The 18182-nt window shown below is 39.1% G+C and overlaps 1 long non-coding RNA gene across 3 annotated transcripts in view; it reads right to left on the bottom strand.

Annotated features, from left to right (window-relative positions):
- LOC109456352 (uncharacterized) overlaps nt 1-18182 on the bottom strand; it is a 222189-nt gene that overhangs the window by 115597 nt on the left and 88410 nt on the right. For all 3 annotated transcript variants that reach the window (XR_016020457.1, XR_016020456.1, XR_016020458.1), the window contains exons 2-3: nt 8584-8643; nt 4999-5102 (exon numbers count right to left, since the gene is read on the bottom strand). This is a non-coding gene — a long non-coding RNA (uncharacterized LOC109456352). The remainder of the gene's footprint in view (nt 1-4998; nt 5103-8583; nt 8644-18182) is intronic.

The raw sequence follows: 18182 nt of genomic DNA, 5'->3' as shown, positions 1-18182 counted from the left end.
AAACACCAAGTGGATGCCTTTGGGGGTTAGGGAGGCAGGGGCAGTGAGGACAGCGATTGGTGGGGTTTTTTTTAATATCAATTTTAGTACTATTTGGCTTTATCAGCTACATAAAATTTCAAGTACTATGTAAAGCTAAGTTTTTGACACTTCTGAAATGACTATGCTTCATCCTTAGTTCTCTGTCTATGAGGCCCTGAGCAACTGATGCTTTAAAGTCAGCTGATATGTTTAAAGATTCTGTTCAACAAAGAGAAAAAAGTAGAGGAAATTTGTTTATTATCATTAATTTTTATTTATCTTTCTAGTTTTAGCCTTTAAGAGGTTGATTAAGCCCTTAAAACTTTATCATCACATATTCTTATTTTATTTAAAATGTGATTAAGGGCATAGCAACAGATGGGAAGTTTACATAACTGACAGTAAAACTAGGATATGTATTGGGGGGAAATATCAGTATCACATAAGATATAGATATACAAATCCTAATTAATTATAGGAAATTAAATGTAATAACATGTTAAAAAGATGAATATTCTGTGAGCAATTAGCATTATTGCCAGAATAGAAGATGGCTCAAAATTAGGAAATTTATTAATGTAGTTCACGATAGTAATGGGTTACCTGAGAAAAACTATGTGCTCAGTATGATAGGTACAGAAAAGAGATTTGATAAAATTTAACATCTATTATTAATCAAAACTCTTAAACTAGAATGACATGGAACTTTGTCAAGTTGAGAAGGGGCATTTTTCAAAAACCAGCAGCAAATATCATGCTTTATGGTGAACTACAAGTGACATTCCTCAATTTTTTTGGAAAGCCCATTAAGATCTGGAACAAGACCAGGAAGATCATGGGTGTTATTCAACATTATTCTGACAGCCCTTGTCAAAACAATAACATACGAAAACAAACTAGGAGATTCAATTATAGGAAAGAAAGATATAAAATTGTTGTTTGCAGTTGATATGATCACCTACTGAGGCAACAAAAAGAATTAACTAAAAAACCTAGGATTAATATGAAAGTTTAATAAAACGTCAGATCACTAGATATTATTCTCCCACCAACTTTCTTTCTCACGTGATCAATTACAAAATGTAATCAAATAAATTTTCATTCATGATGGTACTATAAAGCACCTCTGATAAACAGAAGTTTAAAACATGATTCCTCACTTAAAAATTGCACAGAAAATGAAGCAAAATGTAAACAAGTGGTAAAGGAATATCTTTTATTATTCTTGCAACTTTTCTATACTTTAAATATTACATCAAAATAAAAAGTTAACAAAAAATTCAAGAGAGACAAAAAAGAAAACAGACACTGCAGAAAGGAATATGATTGATCTGAACATGTAATTGGAGACACTATCTCCTAAGCAAGATTACAAAAAATAAAAAGGGAAATTAGGAGTAAAAGGGTGATCCATAGAAGGCATATCCGAAAGTTCTTAAATGGGAATCATAAAAGTTCCAGTGGGGGGTGGGGGGGGGGTGGGGGAAAGAATGGAGAAGATGCAATTATGAAAGAAGAAACAGAAAAAAAACTTTACTGAACTAAAAAAGTTTTCAGATTGAAAAGGCTCAGAAAGTGGTGGACAGAATTCAAGAAAAAGAAACAAATCTGACCACATCATAGTGAAATTTCTATACCCCAGGGATAAAGAGGGAATCTTATAAGCTTTCAGACAGTGATGTGCCTGCCTAAATGAAGATACTCAAGCCAGGTTTAGATTCCTCATCTGCATTACTTGATTCTAGGGATAGTGAAACATTTACAGACACTTGGAAAAAAAAAGACCACAAATTAAGAGTCCTATTCTGAGCCAAGTCATCATTGTAATGAAAGCAAAAGATAGACTTTTTTCCGACATACAATGGCACAGAAAATTTATGAACATATGCTCTTATTGAAGAAATTGCTTGAGAAATACTTCAACTAAATAAAAATTAAATTCAGAACAAAGATTTCAAAATAGGTTACACACACACACACACACTAAGCAACAGTGGTAAGCCATAAATTAAGCATAATTTATAGTTAAATTTAAATGGATGATATGAATGTGATTGCAGGATTAAGAAAATATTCTTGAAAATAGAAGAATCATTCTATAAGGAAAGATGTAAAAATAATCTTAAACTAAGTTTTATACTAGTTTAAGGAAAAAGGAAAAACAGAAATGGGGTGGGAGAGAGAATGAAAGAAGTGAAAAATTAAGTGTTCAAATAGTTTCATCTGAGTGGTAAGAATCAGTTATCAGTTGATCAACCCAGCAAAATTAAGAAAAGGGAAAAAAGAGGAACCATAGTAAACTATATTAATAGATGTAATGTAAGATGAAAGCATTGAATTCATATAAATGAGATGAACTCCCTATAAAAATAAAGACTCTGAAACATTTTCTTTCTAAAAGAAATGTACCAGTAACAAAATACTAAAACTTGAAAACAAAGAAAATAGATCATGCAGACACAAAGTGTTCCGGCTTGAATCCTGTCCCCTCAAAAAAAAAAAAAAAAGATAGGTTGAAGTCCTAATCCTCAGAGCATACCTTACTTGGTACCTCAGATTGTGACCTTATTTGTAAATAGAGTCTTTCTTTATAGAGGGAACCAACTTAAAGTCATTACAGTGGGCCCTAATCCAATACGACTGGTGTCCTTACAGAAAGCTGAAATCTGGACACAGATGCAGACATGCACAGAGGGAAGACAGTGTAAAGACAGCCAGGGAAAGATGGCCATGTGATTAGAGGGATGCATCTACAAGCCAAGGAATGCCAAGGATTGCCAACAAACACTAGAAACTAGAACTGGCAAAGAAGGATTCTCCCCTAGCGCCATCAGAGGCAGTACGGCCCTGTTGACACCTTGTTTTCAAACTTCCGGCCTCCAGAACTGTTAGACAATAAATTTCTGTGGTTTTAAGCCACCAAGTTTTTGTTATTTTGTATGGCAGCCCTAATACACAGAGTAAGCAGGAGTGCCTAAGTTATCTAATAATACAGACTGCAAAGCCAAAAAACATTAAATGTAACAGAAATGAACATTTTATAAGGATAAATAATAGAGCCCGTCAAACAAAATACGACATTTCTTCTTATCAAACATCAGCACAGCAAAACATTTATGGCAAAATGCTCAGAAACAGAAGAACTTGATAAAAACTACTATCAAATGAAGGAGGGGGTAATATTCCTCTTTAAGAATTTAGCAGCTCAAACTGACAAAAAATAAATACGAGATAAACAGAACTTGAATAAGCAACAAATTTGATGCGAGACAGACAACTTGGTAATGAAGTTACACATTTGCACCCACAACTCCTTGGATATGTGAAAAACAAAACAAAATACCGGTAGCTTCTTTATTTCTTATAATGGTCCAATCTTCCTTACACGCTCTTCCTGACTGGGCACTAAAAGGAGTACTACTCATGTTTGCTAATTAATGGTATCTCAGTCACTCTTCAATCTTTCGCCTCTTTTGGGTACATACTCAAGAGTTTCAGATTTCTCCTTCCAGTCCCCACCACTCACAAAAGGCTGTCTGTTTTGCAGCAGAGGGGTCTTGGATCTGTGTGGGCAGGACCTGGGGCTGCCTTCCGAGTCACTGCATTTCTGCAATGATGTCCCTGCTCCACCTGCTTAGGAGGCATCCAGTGCCTACGTAGCCTTATCATCCTTCTCTGGGCCCAGGCAGGCCCCAGCACCCCTCCTTCGGATCTGGTACTCACTGCATGCACTCCTCCAAATCAAACCAGCATCAGATCCCTACCTTGGTCCACCTGCAGCCTCTGTGGAGGGGTCAGCTTAACCCTCACTCTAGAAGCCAGCCACCCACCCTGGGGGTTATGTGGGAACTTCTGACTCTCTTTCACACTGCACCCTTGTTGAGGGAGGCAAGGGCCCACTTGTGCTCTCTCTGCCTAATTTCACCATGGTGCCATGCTGATATTGTCACAGTCTGGCGCTTGTCCACAAGATGGAGAGGAGGCCACTCTATGTGGCAGACAGTCTGAGGAGTTCCAAGTGCAGGGACAGGCACAAGCCCACTCTGAGCCCGAGTTTCCTGACATATAGTACTTGCCACCACAATGCTCTACCACCAGCACCAGTACCATCACCCTTAGAATCACTCCATCCTCGATTTCAGCCTGGAGGAAGGTGGTCAGAGCACGGAGCTTTTCCTTCTTCCAATACTTTTCTAGCAAAGGCTTCACACACTTAGTTTTATCTACTCGTGGTTTACTTTAAATTCAGCATGCAAATCTCCATGGCCTAGGCTTGGAAATGCTAATGAAATGTAGGGAATTTAGAAAATCCTTTTCTCTGGTGAAAGCATGATTTCTAAGAATATTGTTTTACTTTAGATTGTAAAAGCTCTATTTTGGCGATCAAAAGCTGAATACCACTTTCTCTTTTTATTCCTGCTGTAACTGTCCGAATTCCTACCTAAGGCAAGAGATTACTCTGGGGAGTGTAAGAACACACATATGGAAATGTAAAAGAGAAAAGCACATTCATTGAAAGCATTTAAAGCATAAACGTTATCCCTGTTTACACAAGGTTTCTATAAACAGAGAAAACACATTCTTTTCAACTGCTTATGGAAGATCCATAAAAATTGATCATGTACTTGGCTCAAAGAACATCTTAATAGATTCCAGAACATAAAGATTTTACAGGCCACATTCTCTGCCCACAATTCAATTAAGCTGGAAATCAACAGAAGAATATAGAAACATAACAAAACAGAAACGCTTTACCACTTCAAAATTAAAGAATGCTTTTCAAAATATCCTCTGAAACAAAGAGGAAATAAAACCTGAGATCACAATTTATTTAGACATTAACAAAAGGATAGCAATTTATAATAAAATCTATGGAAAATGGCTAAAGTTGTACTCAAAAAAAATTTATAACCTTAAATATCTTCATTATTTTATAAAAGAAAGAATGAGAACAAATGAACGTATCGCTCCTCATACCTCTAGTAATGATGAGGCTTTTAATGTCACAGTTTCATTAGGTCTCGTCACAGATGTCCTGCCAACCCCTGGGGTCCCTGGACTTTGTCTCTTATGTCCAGTACCTACAAAGCCATAAAAACCAAAGATCAAGTTTACCCTGTTCAGCAAATGCCCTCAGAAAAATTCAGTTTCTTTTTTTAAATTTATTTTTTAAATTTATTGGGGTGACAATTGTTAGTAAAATTACATAGATTTCAGGTGTACAATTCTGTATTACATCATCTATAAATCCCATTGTGTGTTCACCACCCAGAGTCAGTTCTCCTTCCATCACCATATATTTGATCCCCCTTACCCTTATCTCCCACCCCCCAACCCCCTTACCCTCTAGTAACCACTAGACTATTGTCTGTGTCTATGAGTTTCTGAGAAAAACTCAGTTTTATTGCTCAGCTTACATGTCTGGGTTCTTTTACTCTTTTTCACTTAGTTTTTGGCCTGAGTATTTTTTATTTTTTTGCTAGATCACTAATGTATTTAAAAAGATACATGCAAATTTGTTTTCACCTGAAGGGTTGACCAGGTTACCTAGTTTACCTTACTGCTAGAAATGGACATCTTTTCTTTTTTGACTTTTGGGCAATCCTTTATTAAGAGTTCCAGGTAGTTTCTGATTTTCAATTAGGAAACAGTCTGTGTTTTAAGTCAGCTTCTTCAGAAGTCCAATCTAATATTTGTTTTCTTTATAACATTAACTCTCAAACAATGACTTCATTTTCAAGTCCCTTGTGTTCAGCTGGGCTTAGGGGCACACAGCAGCAGAGCCGGTTGACATATTCACTCTTTCTCTCATTGCATCTTTGTAAATCTTTTTGTTACTTGAAAATCACACATTATTTAAACTGAGAATAGTTTTTACATTATACAGAATGAAGCAAAGTAACTATGTGTAAATGGTTAATTGTATAAACAGAAAATATAGGCCCTTGATATTTGTCAGGACACCTAAAGTCATGAATTTGTTGTGAATAACCAAATTTCTAAAATACTGCCACAAGATATAATTTCTTACTCAATTACAGAAAATTACTACTAGAGTTTTAAATTCCTTTGAACTTTTAAAGAGTTTTCTAAATATAGGGTTAGAGTCTTAGAAAACTATTAAGATAAATAAATTGAAGTAAACTTATCCTACTTGCATAATGACTAAAGTAACATTAATTGTAAACATGGTCTGAAACTGCAAAATCCAGTCTATACTGATGAGACAATGTAATTGTGGCTGTTCAAAGTGTTGTGGACAGAGCAGAATGACAAGTCACAGGAGGTTAGCAGGGTCGTCCTGTCCTTCTGAGTGATTTTCCAGCACCGGCGTTGGAAGAGGTGTGGAAAGGGGACTGTAGAAGAAGATACAGTATGAAAGCAGAAAGCCAAGGACCCACCCTGGAAGGCGTTCTAAATGTTAAGTACTTCTTTAAAGAGCAACATGATTGACAACTGCCTTTTGTGTCCTTTGCAACTCTTTCAAGTTCTTGGCATAAAGATGACACATGCATTTCCAAACCAAAGTAATTGCCTTTGAATGTAAGCAGACTTCTTGTGAGTTAAACATCTCTATGCTAGGGCACGTTTCCAGTATGAATTTCTTCAGTTTGAGAGGAGGGTCAGCTGAAGCCGAGTGTCACATTTTGCAGATTGTCAAACCAACTTTTACTTTTGGTGTTTTGGCTGCAGCAGAAACTACATCACCAATTGCTTCATAGGCATGCCTCTACAGATCTTCTCCTGAATCCCAAGTCCCATTTCTGAGAAAGGAAATTATTTCCAGTGCATTTCCTCAATTACTATTTAAAGGTTTTTCACATGTCACTGAAGTTTTGTTTTATTTCTCACTTGAAAAGTAGTTGTGCCCTGTCCTGGAAGTTGCTAAAACAGTCTCACAAACCAATCTCTCTCTCTAAGAGAGAGAGAGAGAGAGAGAGAGAGAGAGAGAGAGAGAGAGAGAGAGAGAATATGGGAGACTCATCACATCATCAACCTCAAATGGAAGAGATTTTGACAATGGGCTATAATTACTTCAAAATTATTTTCTGGCTAAGAACAATCACTTTCTTAGATTTTTTAAACCTTTTTTTTTTTAACAACATTAGGACTAGAAACTATCTTTGCAGGACTCTTTACACACACACACACACACACACACACACACACACACACACGAGGAATTTTTATCCCTCGTGGATTTACTGCACATGCAGTTGCTGGAGAAGAGCAGGCAGCACGGAGGCGGGGTTGCCGGGCAGCAGGCTGAGCACACCTCCTGGGTTAGTGCAGCAGCTCAGGTATCCCACCCTGGTGGCAACTTATTCACATCTCTGCTGTCACAAAATGACAAGCTCCTACCTGTAATGAAACTTCAGGGTCACCCAAAGATAGTCAAACCAGAAAACAGTAAGTCTACAAATGCCAGTGACCAGGCATTTCCAGACATACGGAGTTTACTAGGAATTTTATGAGACTTCAAATAACTGGATCTCAGAGTTAGCATTTTACAGAGTTCAATATATTTCTTTCCCATCTGTTAAAGTCTGTAGAGAACAGATTTCATATTTGCTCTAAGAAAGAAATTGGAGACTTAATTCATTGAAATTTATCAGACATCAAATATGAAGACCAACCAGGACATTTGTTAATTTGCTGCTCAGACCTTTACCTTCATTGGCTTTTCCTCTCCTTAGAACATTAATTTTGAATTCAAAAGGATCCATTGAATATCTCTGATGCCAGTTTTATAGTTGCTTTTAAAACAAGTTTTCCATGTTCTTTCCTTATAAATAGCTTTCCCCACGAGAGTTTTCTTTTCAGAGATCAGAGAAAGAATAGGAGTTTAATATGAATTGTAAAGTCACCATATATGTGATGTCTTTGGAAGAATGTCAAGTATATAGAGGTTATGTAAGTCCTGGGGGTTCAGGTCTTTTGTTTCTCTTTGTACCCTTGTGAGGGACAACACCTTTCCTGATCACTTCAGACTGGAGGTGTGGCCAGGGAGAAGATTCAGTAGAGTTATCACCCTCTCTATTCATCAAAGTTTGCTGAAAGGAAAAGGCTTTGCCCGGTAGCATGAATTACGGACTCTAGGGTATTACAGGGACTCTGGACTATCAGTGGAGATCCCTGGATACAAAAGAAAATTAGGTTCAACCTTTAGAACTTTACCCTTGTGTTTTGCCCTTCGAACAACACACACATAAAAAGTAATGATGATTAAATTCTCAACTAATACCCACAAAATTTACCAAAGGTCATTTCTCCTATTTCAAGAAAAAAAACTGTCACCTTTAAAAAAAAGCAATAGATTTTCATTTTTAAATATACATTTTATGGCTATTCCAAAGAGAACATTAAGCTGTGGTATACTTATGAATGCTGCATGCCAGAGGATGGGGTGTGTGTGGGGGGACACAGTACTACCACGGTATTAATTTGGGCAATAGCCAACAACTCCAAAATCTTTATGGCAAAGGTTTATTTCTTGCTCTTGCTATATGTCCCCTCTGAGTCAGAGGGAAGGCTAGTGGGAGGGTGGGGGCTCTAATTTACCGTATTCTCACTCTGGGACTCAGGCTGGTGGAAACTCCATCTTCTGGATATTGCTGGTCCCTGTGGTGGGAAAAGGGAGATAACGATCCCACACCAGCTCTTAAACGCTTCTGCCCAGAAGACACATGTAATTTTATGCACATTTTATTAACCAAAGTCACGTGGACATTGTTTAAGATGTGTTGAGCCTAGAAGGAGAAGAGAACTGGATATCGGTGAACAGCAGTAATGCCTCCTGTAACCGTTTCCATTTCTTACAAGTCTTTCTACTTTCTGAAACATTGACACATCCAAAGAAAGAACTTGCCTATTAAAATGTTCATGCCGCATCCCCACCCACAGGTCCAGACTCAGGGAGTGCAGCCTGCGCCGTCACACAGGACCCTTCCTCAGAAGGGCTCCACATATGGGCTCTAATGCTTTCTTCGCTCTTGGTTTTGAATTTCTTAATAAGTTTATCTTTGAGCTTGTATTCTTAAATGAAGTTTAATGGGACAATGGAGCATGTATGTGAACAGAGGAAATATACAATACGCATGCCCACTGTTGTTCCTTACTACTTCCTCTGCATATGGCGTTCACAATGTCTCCCGAGCACAGAATTCCAGGGGACCCACAATGAGTGGGAGCTCAGTGAAACTCAAAGCAAATACAAGGTAAGTGTGTTATGTCTACAACTAAATAAACGGGTGCTGACAACTCCAAGAGGCTATCAGAACTTGCTCTGAATGCAAAAAAGAAGGCAATAGCCAAAGAAACACCAATCACTGGGCAAGCCAATTATGTCTTTTCTTACTCCTGCTATTTCCCTGTATTTGGTAACCACTATTGCTAAAACAATACAGAAGGATACAGAAGGAAAGGGAAAGATAGGGCAACCCACAGCTCCTCTTCTTTTCAGTCCTTTCTTATTAATCAGCAGAAGGTAGAGAGTGTTGGTAGAGTGTATGCATATGTAGATGTGAAATAAAAACAGCTGAGTTAGTTATTCATATGTGCTGTGTTGCTTCCACTGTGCTTATAAGAAAATACATACACATGCATGAGCTATGAAATACAGATTATATAATTTTAGTGATTTTTTCCATAAGAGTTAAATGCTCTTATATTTGTATTTGAAATACTATTACCCAATATAAAGATGAATGGTAAATTTTTGCTAATAATTTAAAAATTTACTTTTTCTTAGAATGACATAAAACAGCAAATAAAAACACACGACGAATTGAGAGAAAGAAAACAGAAGTAAGGAAGAAATTTTATGTTTTAGTGCCTTTAATGACACTTATTTTTTTACTGCTTTATGAGCAAGGGGCCCTGCATTTTCATTTTGCTCTGGGCCCTGCAAATTACGTAGCTGAAACTACAAGTCTAGAGATGCAAGGTACAGGGAGATTCATTTGCGGTATAAAGTGTGAGCTCAGAGGCATCTTAGAAATAATCTAATCCAATGAATTCCAAATTTCTTTTTAGCAGCAGAACCCATTGTTCGAGGTGAAAATCCAAAATGAAAAACATAAAAATGTGAACTGCTTTGGTTCAGAGGGGAGGAAAGGCAGGCTTTGAGCTCTGTCCACCTGACCTCTCTATTCCCAAAAAGGTGACTTTTTGGGTGGGAGGGGGGTTCCTCGAATCTCTGATCCAGAGGAACCCCTAGAAATTCCTCGAGTTCCTCGAATCTCTGATCCAGAGGGGCTCACTGAAGTTAAGCAACATGCCTAAACTACTAATTGCTAATCTGGCTCTCTTTCTTCTGCTCCCTATTGCCACCTAAATCGGCTAGCAATCTGGAAGTATGGGGGGCCATTTGATGGCCCTGGCACATTCGTGATTCATTTTATCTTAACATAGGGATGATAATCTCTACCTCAGGGAATTGTGTTAAGGACTTCCTGAGCTACTGCAACTACTGTGTTTCCCCGAAAATAAGACCTAGCTGGACTATCGGCTCTAATGCATATTTTGGAGCAAAAATTAATAGAAGACTCTGTCTTATTTTACTATAATATAAGACCGGGTCTTCTATTAATTTTCGCTCCAAAAGATGCATTAGAGCCGATGGTCTGGCTAGGTCTTATTTTCGGGGAAACAGGGTAAGTGAATGCTCAATAATTAATAGATGCAATTTTATCATGATTATAATTATTATCCAAATCTAGAGTCCTAACTTCCACAGAAATTAATGGAGGCTAGTAAAACTTTTGTTTTGTTTTGTTTTGTTTTGTTTAACCATTTTTAGAACTTTATTTTTAATTGTGGTAAATTATGTTGAGGAAGAAAATATTTTTTTCTACCCTTATAGGTTCTTTTGGCTAGTTTAATAATTAAACTGACATCCAGCAGATTAACAGGAGGAAAACATGTAATTATGTATGTATGGGGTTCCCTAAGAATATGAGGTTCCAGAACAAGTCAGGCAGTTGGGGTTTATATGCCATCCTGAGCTAATGTATGGGATAAGAATCATTCAGATAAAATAGTCACCTCTGGTAATAGCTCCCTTTCTAGGCCAGGCCCCCTATCAGAACGCTTTAAGTAGTTCAGAGAGAGGTAAACATTTTTCTTGAATCTGCTGGTTCTTGATTGCCTTTAGCTTAAAACAGTCCACATGCCAAAGTGGCACATTTTGGAAAGGTTCCTTCTAAACCCCTTCAATTACACATAACATAAAATTTACCATCTTAAGCATTTCTAAGTGTCCAGTTCAGTAGTGTTAAGTATATGAATATACTATCTATTCAAAAACATTGTTGGCAACCAATCACCAGATTTTTTTCATCTTGCAAACCTGAAACTATATATCCATTAAACAACAACTCTCCTTTACCCCTCACCCCCCATCCCCACCCCCAGGCCCTGGGAAATACCATTCTACTCTCTATTTCTATGAATGTGACTACTTTACACACCTCATATAAGTGGAATTATTCTAAGCAATAGATAAAAGGAATAAGAAACTACAAACTCTTTGATATATAGTGAAAAATGCATGTGCTTTTCTTGCCACAAAAAGAAATGCAATTCAGAAACTCCAGAAAAAAAGCAGAAACTAGAATTAAAAACAGTACCCCCCCCAAAAAAAAAAGGCGTGGTCTAAACATGAAGCAAATGGGATAGGTGTAAGTGAAAGACTTTTCACCATATAGCTGATATATCATTTTTGGTTTGGAATCATATGAATATACTATCTATTCAAAAACAGTGTGAAACAAGCTAAAAGGTAGTATGGTTTTGACAAAGAATCCATGAGGACTTCTTACTAGGAACCTTCTCCCTTGAGTAACCCAAAGGACCATGACATTGGAACCATAGTGTAGTATTATAAAAAAGAAAACCTATTAGGTCTTTGTCCCCAGTTCCTGGCACAGAGCTCCTAAAACTCTTGGATTTCCTGAGTAGTAAGAGTGTCTCTTGCTATTCATAATGAGCCCCTTTCAACCAGATCTGAGTTTATGGTAACGATTAATGAAAGGGGAAGGGGGTCCTCTAGATAGCTTCAGGATGGGGGCTGGCCAACAGAAAGACCCAGCCATGATTAGAGAGTTGGAATTTTCAAACACACGCCCTCACCCTGCCACCTTGCTCCACCCCACCTCCACTGTACAACTTCTGGGGAGAGGTAAGAAGCTGGAGATTGAGTTTCATCACTATGGTCAATGACTTATCATATGTAATGGAACTTTCATAAAAACCTCTAAATGATGGGTTTTGGGGAGCTTCTGGGTTAGCGAAAATGTCAAATTGCTGGAAGAGTGCCATTCCTAGGGTGTGCATGAGAGCTCTGTGCCTTTTTTTAACTTCATGCTTGGTTCTATGCATCTCTTCCATTTGGCTGTTCCTGAGTTGTATCTTTTATAGTAAACTGGTACTAGTAAGTAAAGAGCTTTCCTAAGTTCTGTGAGTTGCTCTAGGCAATTATCGAAACTAAGTTGGGGAGGTTACGGTACACTGGGTACTCTATTGGCGACTGGCATCTGGAGCGGGGCAGTCTTGTGGGGCTGAACCCTTAACCTGTGGTGCCTGTGCTAACTCCAGGTACTTAGCGCCCAAGTTAAATGAATTGCTGGACACTCTGTTGGTGTCAGAGAATTAGGAGAATTGGTTAGGAGAATCTCATTGGTCTCCCTGCTTCCATCCATGGTCTTCTACAGTCTCTCCTCAGCACGGCAGCCTGAGTGCCCATGATAAAATGCAGTTATACCATGTCACTCAGAATGGCTACACAGATCTACTCAAGCCGCACAAGTATGGTTCTCTCTCTCTCTCTCTCTCTCTGTCTCTCTCTCTCTTTCTCTCATCTCTCTCTTCTCTCCCTGATCACTCCTCTGACTTCATCTCCTATTACTTTCCCTCCACCTCATTAAGCTTCCTTTCAGTTTCTTCAACGAAGTAGGCATATTCCCACCTCAGCACCATTGCACTTCCTACCCCTTCTGCCTCCAGACATCTTCACTGCATTCGGGCCACTGTGGCTGCGTGTATATACATGGGTGCGCTCAGGTAGCTGCCTCTCCCCGTGCCTGCTTTGTGGTCCTCCTTAGAACATATCATCATCTAACATAACATATATATTTTCCTATTCTCGCCCCTTACTGGAAGAAAGGCTCCATGAAGGGTGTTGCTTATTGTATTCGTTTCTATGTTTCTAGTGCCTAGAACAGTGCTTGGCACATAGCGGGAATTCAATAAATATTTATTGACTGAATGAATGAACCAACTGGCAAACCACTGAAGACAATCTGGTTGCAGAACAGAATGTAAACGTTACCCAAACTTGATGATGTTAATCTGATCGATCTTGGCAGAGATAGAAGAATAGAAAGGGGTGGGGAGTAAAGAGGAGGAGGGAAAGGCTGGCCATAATTAACCTCCCAGCAAAACAAGGAAGTCAAGAGATACTGTCTAACCGAACAATAAATGGAGGTCCAAGTCCATTGCCTGAAGTCAAAAAGGCAGCCAGTGGCGAAATGAACGTTGGGAGGAGGGGTGCAGGGGTAGTCAGAAGGGGCAGCGTATATAAATGAGCTGAGTCTCCATCTCACACAGCAGCAAGTCAACAGACAACTCATGAGGTTCATGAATCAGAACAGTAGTATAAGCATAATTGAAGGTACAGAGACCACGACCAAAGAAATAAAACCTCTGGGGAGTGGGACTATTTTTCAGCCAGATCCAAATATTACTCTTACAAAATCAAATTTCTGGAGTGCTTCCCTTGAGCACCTTACTGCAGGCCGGGGCTACACTGCGTGTGAGAGGAGACACGGGCCCCGCCTTCGGGGAGCTGAAGTCCAGAGGTACAGGCTGAACAATGACCTCAGAGAAAGAACAGTATGAGGCAGTACATGAAAGGCAGCACGCAGAATGGGCTGAGTAAAGGCTTCAGGCATTTGGGGAGACGTGTAAGTTAATCCAGACCTTCCAGGGTGACTGCAGAGCTGTCGAGCTGAGCTTCCTGCTCTCCAGGCCTGCCTCTCAGGAAACCCAGTGGCTGCCCTGTACCCCTTCTGCATCCCCACCCCATTCCCAGTGAGGGTACCAAAGTTGACCTGTACCCAGTACCTTGATAAAATGTATTTGAATCATGGCAGGGAAACTCAGAGAGAACCCATACCTAGCAGTGACAGGTGGTGCTTCCAGGGAGAGAGAAAGCTGGAAGGCAAGCTGCTTCTAAGGATAACAGACAATTAACTTCTTTAAATTTTAGATGTCAAAAGGCCAAAAACTTCTCTGTCATGGGTTTATAATGCGGATACTCAAAATTACTGTTATTCAAGGTACAACTACAACTCCTCCTACTGCTCTTAAAGTAGAGGGTGTGGCTCTTTTAAAAAAAGGCTCGTGTGTTAAAGAAATGTCTCTTCATTTTCTTCCAGTAAAATTAAATCAGATTCTGAACGTGCCTCACAGTGGCAGTGGGTTTGTACCGCAATTGCAGTCAGCATTGGAGACCTCTGTTCTGGCTGGAAAATGGGGTCCTATGAGCTTCAGTGGCTTTCTGCTTCTGTTCCAGGAGCACAGAATCCTTTGCCCAGTGTGGGGACCTGGTGTTCAAGCCCAGTCGACCTAGGGGCACAGCACAGCGCCCCTCTCTGCCTTTCTGATCTTGCTCCCTCTTCAAGGTCAGAGGGATTCTTTGTTCTCTCATCCCTGCATCTCATTCTGGAAGAAATCACTCCCCACCCACCTTGTCTTTTTGCCATTAAAGGCACTTTGCAAAGTCTCTTCAATTCATTTAGGATTTTACAAAAGATGGGAACAGCTCTTGTCTTTGAGCAGCTCCTGCTTTCCACTTTCCTTTCTCTACAAGTTTCCGTTGTCAGTTCTCTTCTCCTCTTTCAGAAATCTCTTGGAAACTCTCATCAGTGGGCAACCTGCCCCTCCCATTCTCTTTGCTTTTATGTTTTTTGTTTTTTTTTTGTAATAGCACATTTTACTTTAATGGGGTTTCTGGGGGGGACAAGAAGCAGACTTGGTACTTATTCCACCAGTAAGAATTTTCACTCTTAAAATGCTTCCTTTGCTCTATAAAAGACTTATAGGCAGGATTCTTTGCGGGCAGTCCTCTGCATGTATGTATAGCATGTCTAATTTCACACACACACACACACACACACACACACACACACACAGACGTTGAATATTAGAAAGTTGAATCATCTTGTATGTTATGAGGGAAGGTCTGTTTGTAGAAAGCCAAGAAAATATTTAATTTAATGTATCTTTTTTTCAGATAAAATCTTCAAATTATTTCCAGCTTTCATGCCTCTTGTTTAATTTTGTTCTTTCCTTTCAAACACATAAAATATTGGCTTAAGTTCAGTGAACATTAGATTATAGCTAAAAATGCTTTGCTTTTAGCATTCCTAATAATTTCCGTCTTTTTCCATTATGTTGATTTTGAGATCTATGTTTCTTGTCACTTATTTTTTTTCACTTAGCATTTAATTTATAAAATAAGAGCAAAACGCAAAAGAAGTATTCAAATAATTGGAAAACAGTGCTGAACAAGCAAAGACAGAGATTCTGCCAGAACTAAGGCACTGATAGATCCTCAGTGCATACAGAAATGTAAACGCTCATTCATCAGCTAATGAAGAAAGGTTTGAATTCATAATGAAGAAAGGAGGGTTAGGGATATCGATATAATCAAAGGGCAAGATGTATAAAAGTTGAATATCCCCAAATCAAGGAGAGCCTAAATAGACTGAGTCACAGAAGTATTTAAGAATAACCACTTGACGAATATGACAGAGTTTTGAGGAGGTACAAAGAGGAGTAATTGAAAGTATTAAGATATGGAGGAGGAAAAATAATTTTCCTTCTGTCCTTCTAAATTCTTCTGGCTGGTCTAATAATTAAGTTAATATGAGGCGATTAACATGAGAAAATGTTTAGGCATGTGTCTATGGGGGATCCATGAGAATATGGAACCTGAGGACAAATTAGGCAGTTGAAGCTTTTATGCCATCTTGAGCTAGGAAGAAAGGATGAGCAGTGGAGAAAGGCAATTCACGTGGAGATGGAAAAGCAAATGTTTGGTAAACAAATGTTTGCTGGGCCATCTTTAACAGTGGGGTACATAGAGGACTTTGATCAAACTGGCCTTGCTTGGTTCCTCCCTGTCTATCATACACTAGTCTATATAAAACGATAGTTATCTATGATAATATAGCTCCCTTCCTGGATAAGGTCCTTTATCTGAAATCTTTTAGGCAGTTAGGGGGAAGGTCAAAGGTTTTTCCAGAGTCTTTTGTTTCTTGAAAATAACCAGATTAAAATAATCAATAACCCAAAAGGCATACTTTAGGGTATGTCTCCTCAAAGACATACCTTCCATTAAATGTTTATTGAGAATGAGAAAATACATCTCTGAAATTACAATAGAATTTGCTAAGCACAGGACTTTGCACCTAGTAGGTGCTCAATAGATGTTTGCTTTAACTAATTTGCACCAAAGAAAGATCATTTAGTCTACCCAGAACTTCTGAGGAATTTACCATAAAGTCAGGTCTGCTGACAAATTGCCTCTGTGCTGTAGTGGATCTGATAAGACAGAGAGGCTTCTCCTTCATCCAGACTTTTGCTCCCTCCTAATCCAGGAGAAAACAGAAGTCAAGCCCTCCTTGTTGATTGTTACTGTTATATGTTGATTTTTTCAAAACACTAATTAATTTGAAAGATTTTTGTCTTAGTAAGGGAATGCTCCTCCAGTACCAGCAGGCGCTGCAGGATTAATCCCTTTGCAGATAAGTTTTATATTGGCAAGAATTTACAATGTCAGCTCCAGGCCATGGGTCTGCAGGAACCCTGCATTGTAAGCACCAGTATTTTTGGTGTGGCAGTTCCTGCTCTTATAGCATATAAGCACTCCCCCCACCCTGCTTTATTCAGTGGCCTTGGACTGCTTCTTCTCAAATAATCTAATATACTAATATAATGGAAACTTGGTTCCCGAGAAAGGGAAGCGTGATAGAGGCATTTAAAGTATTTCAGGCTACACTATCTGTTATTGTTTTGGGTGTCTTTGGTGGGATGAGTTTTTGGAAGGGAATTGTCTTTTAACAAAAAAAAAAAAAAGAAAGAAAGGAAGAAAGGAAGAAAGGAAGAAAGGAAGAAAGGAAGAAAGGAAGAAAGGAAGAAAGGAAGAAAGAAAGAAAGAAAGAAAGAAAGAAAGAAAGAAAGAAAGAAAGAAAGAAAGAAAGAAAGAAAGAAAAAAGGACCCACCCTTACTTACCAGCACAAAGATTTAACCTATGGTTCTAGAAAAAATGTGGAAAAGGCAAACTCTGGCAACTGAATTAATCTCACTCTCCTAAGGAATATGGATAAAGAGCACACACTTCATTTGGCATTAACTGCTTATTGGACAGGAAAGCCTTACTCTTCTCTTTAGGAAAACATGATAATGAAGACCAAGGATGGAACTTTACCGAAGGATTCACTGTTAGATTTTTATGTATTGGGGGAGGTTTCTATACAAGGGAGGTGACCCTAGTGATCTCACAAGTCGAAGCAGCTATTATCAGGCATTCAGTACTGTCGTGCAGGGAGGCCTGCCGGGGTCTCTGGTCCCGCTCCCCCCATAAGAACGCAGGACATGGTGAGGCCAAAAAGGAACACCCACGAAACCATAGGTAGGGGAGTCATACCACTATACTCTTGCTGGCGGCTGGGTTGGAGACACAGGAAGCAGGAGCCACACAATTCTCAACCCTCACTGCGCCGCTTACAGGCTCAGCCACCATCTTCTTGCTAACCCCCATTCTTTCTCCTCTTCTCTGCTAGCGTAGCCACAGCAGTTATATTAGTGGCCAATGGCTCACTGGTTACAGCTGACGGCCAACTAGCCACAGCTGATGGCCATGCAATCACAGTTGATGGCCATTTACTACCTGAGCCAGCACCTGTCTATGTGAGGCCGAGAGCCTGGAAACTGCTTTTTGGGGTTCTGTCCCCACAAGTACTGAGTTAAATTTTGAAAAGTTCTTCAACTTTTCAGGAACCCATCCATTATATAAAGTAAGACGCCTTTTGACCTTCACTTTGTGAGTTTGTTGAGAAAACTGGAGAGACAATACAAAGTACACATCTGACAC

This window comes from Rhinolophus sinicus, chromosome 2 (assembly GCF_057876585.1).
Source record: "Rhinolophus sinicus isolate RSI-liver-muscle chromosome 2, RSI-T2T, whole genome shotgun sequence".
Taxonomy (NCBI): domain Eukaryota; kingdom Metazoa; phylum Chordata; class Mammalia; order Chiroptera; family Rhinolophidae; genus Rhinolophus; species Rhinolophus sinicus.
This window is presented reverse-complemented; position numbering and strand designations above follow the sequence as displayed.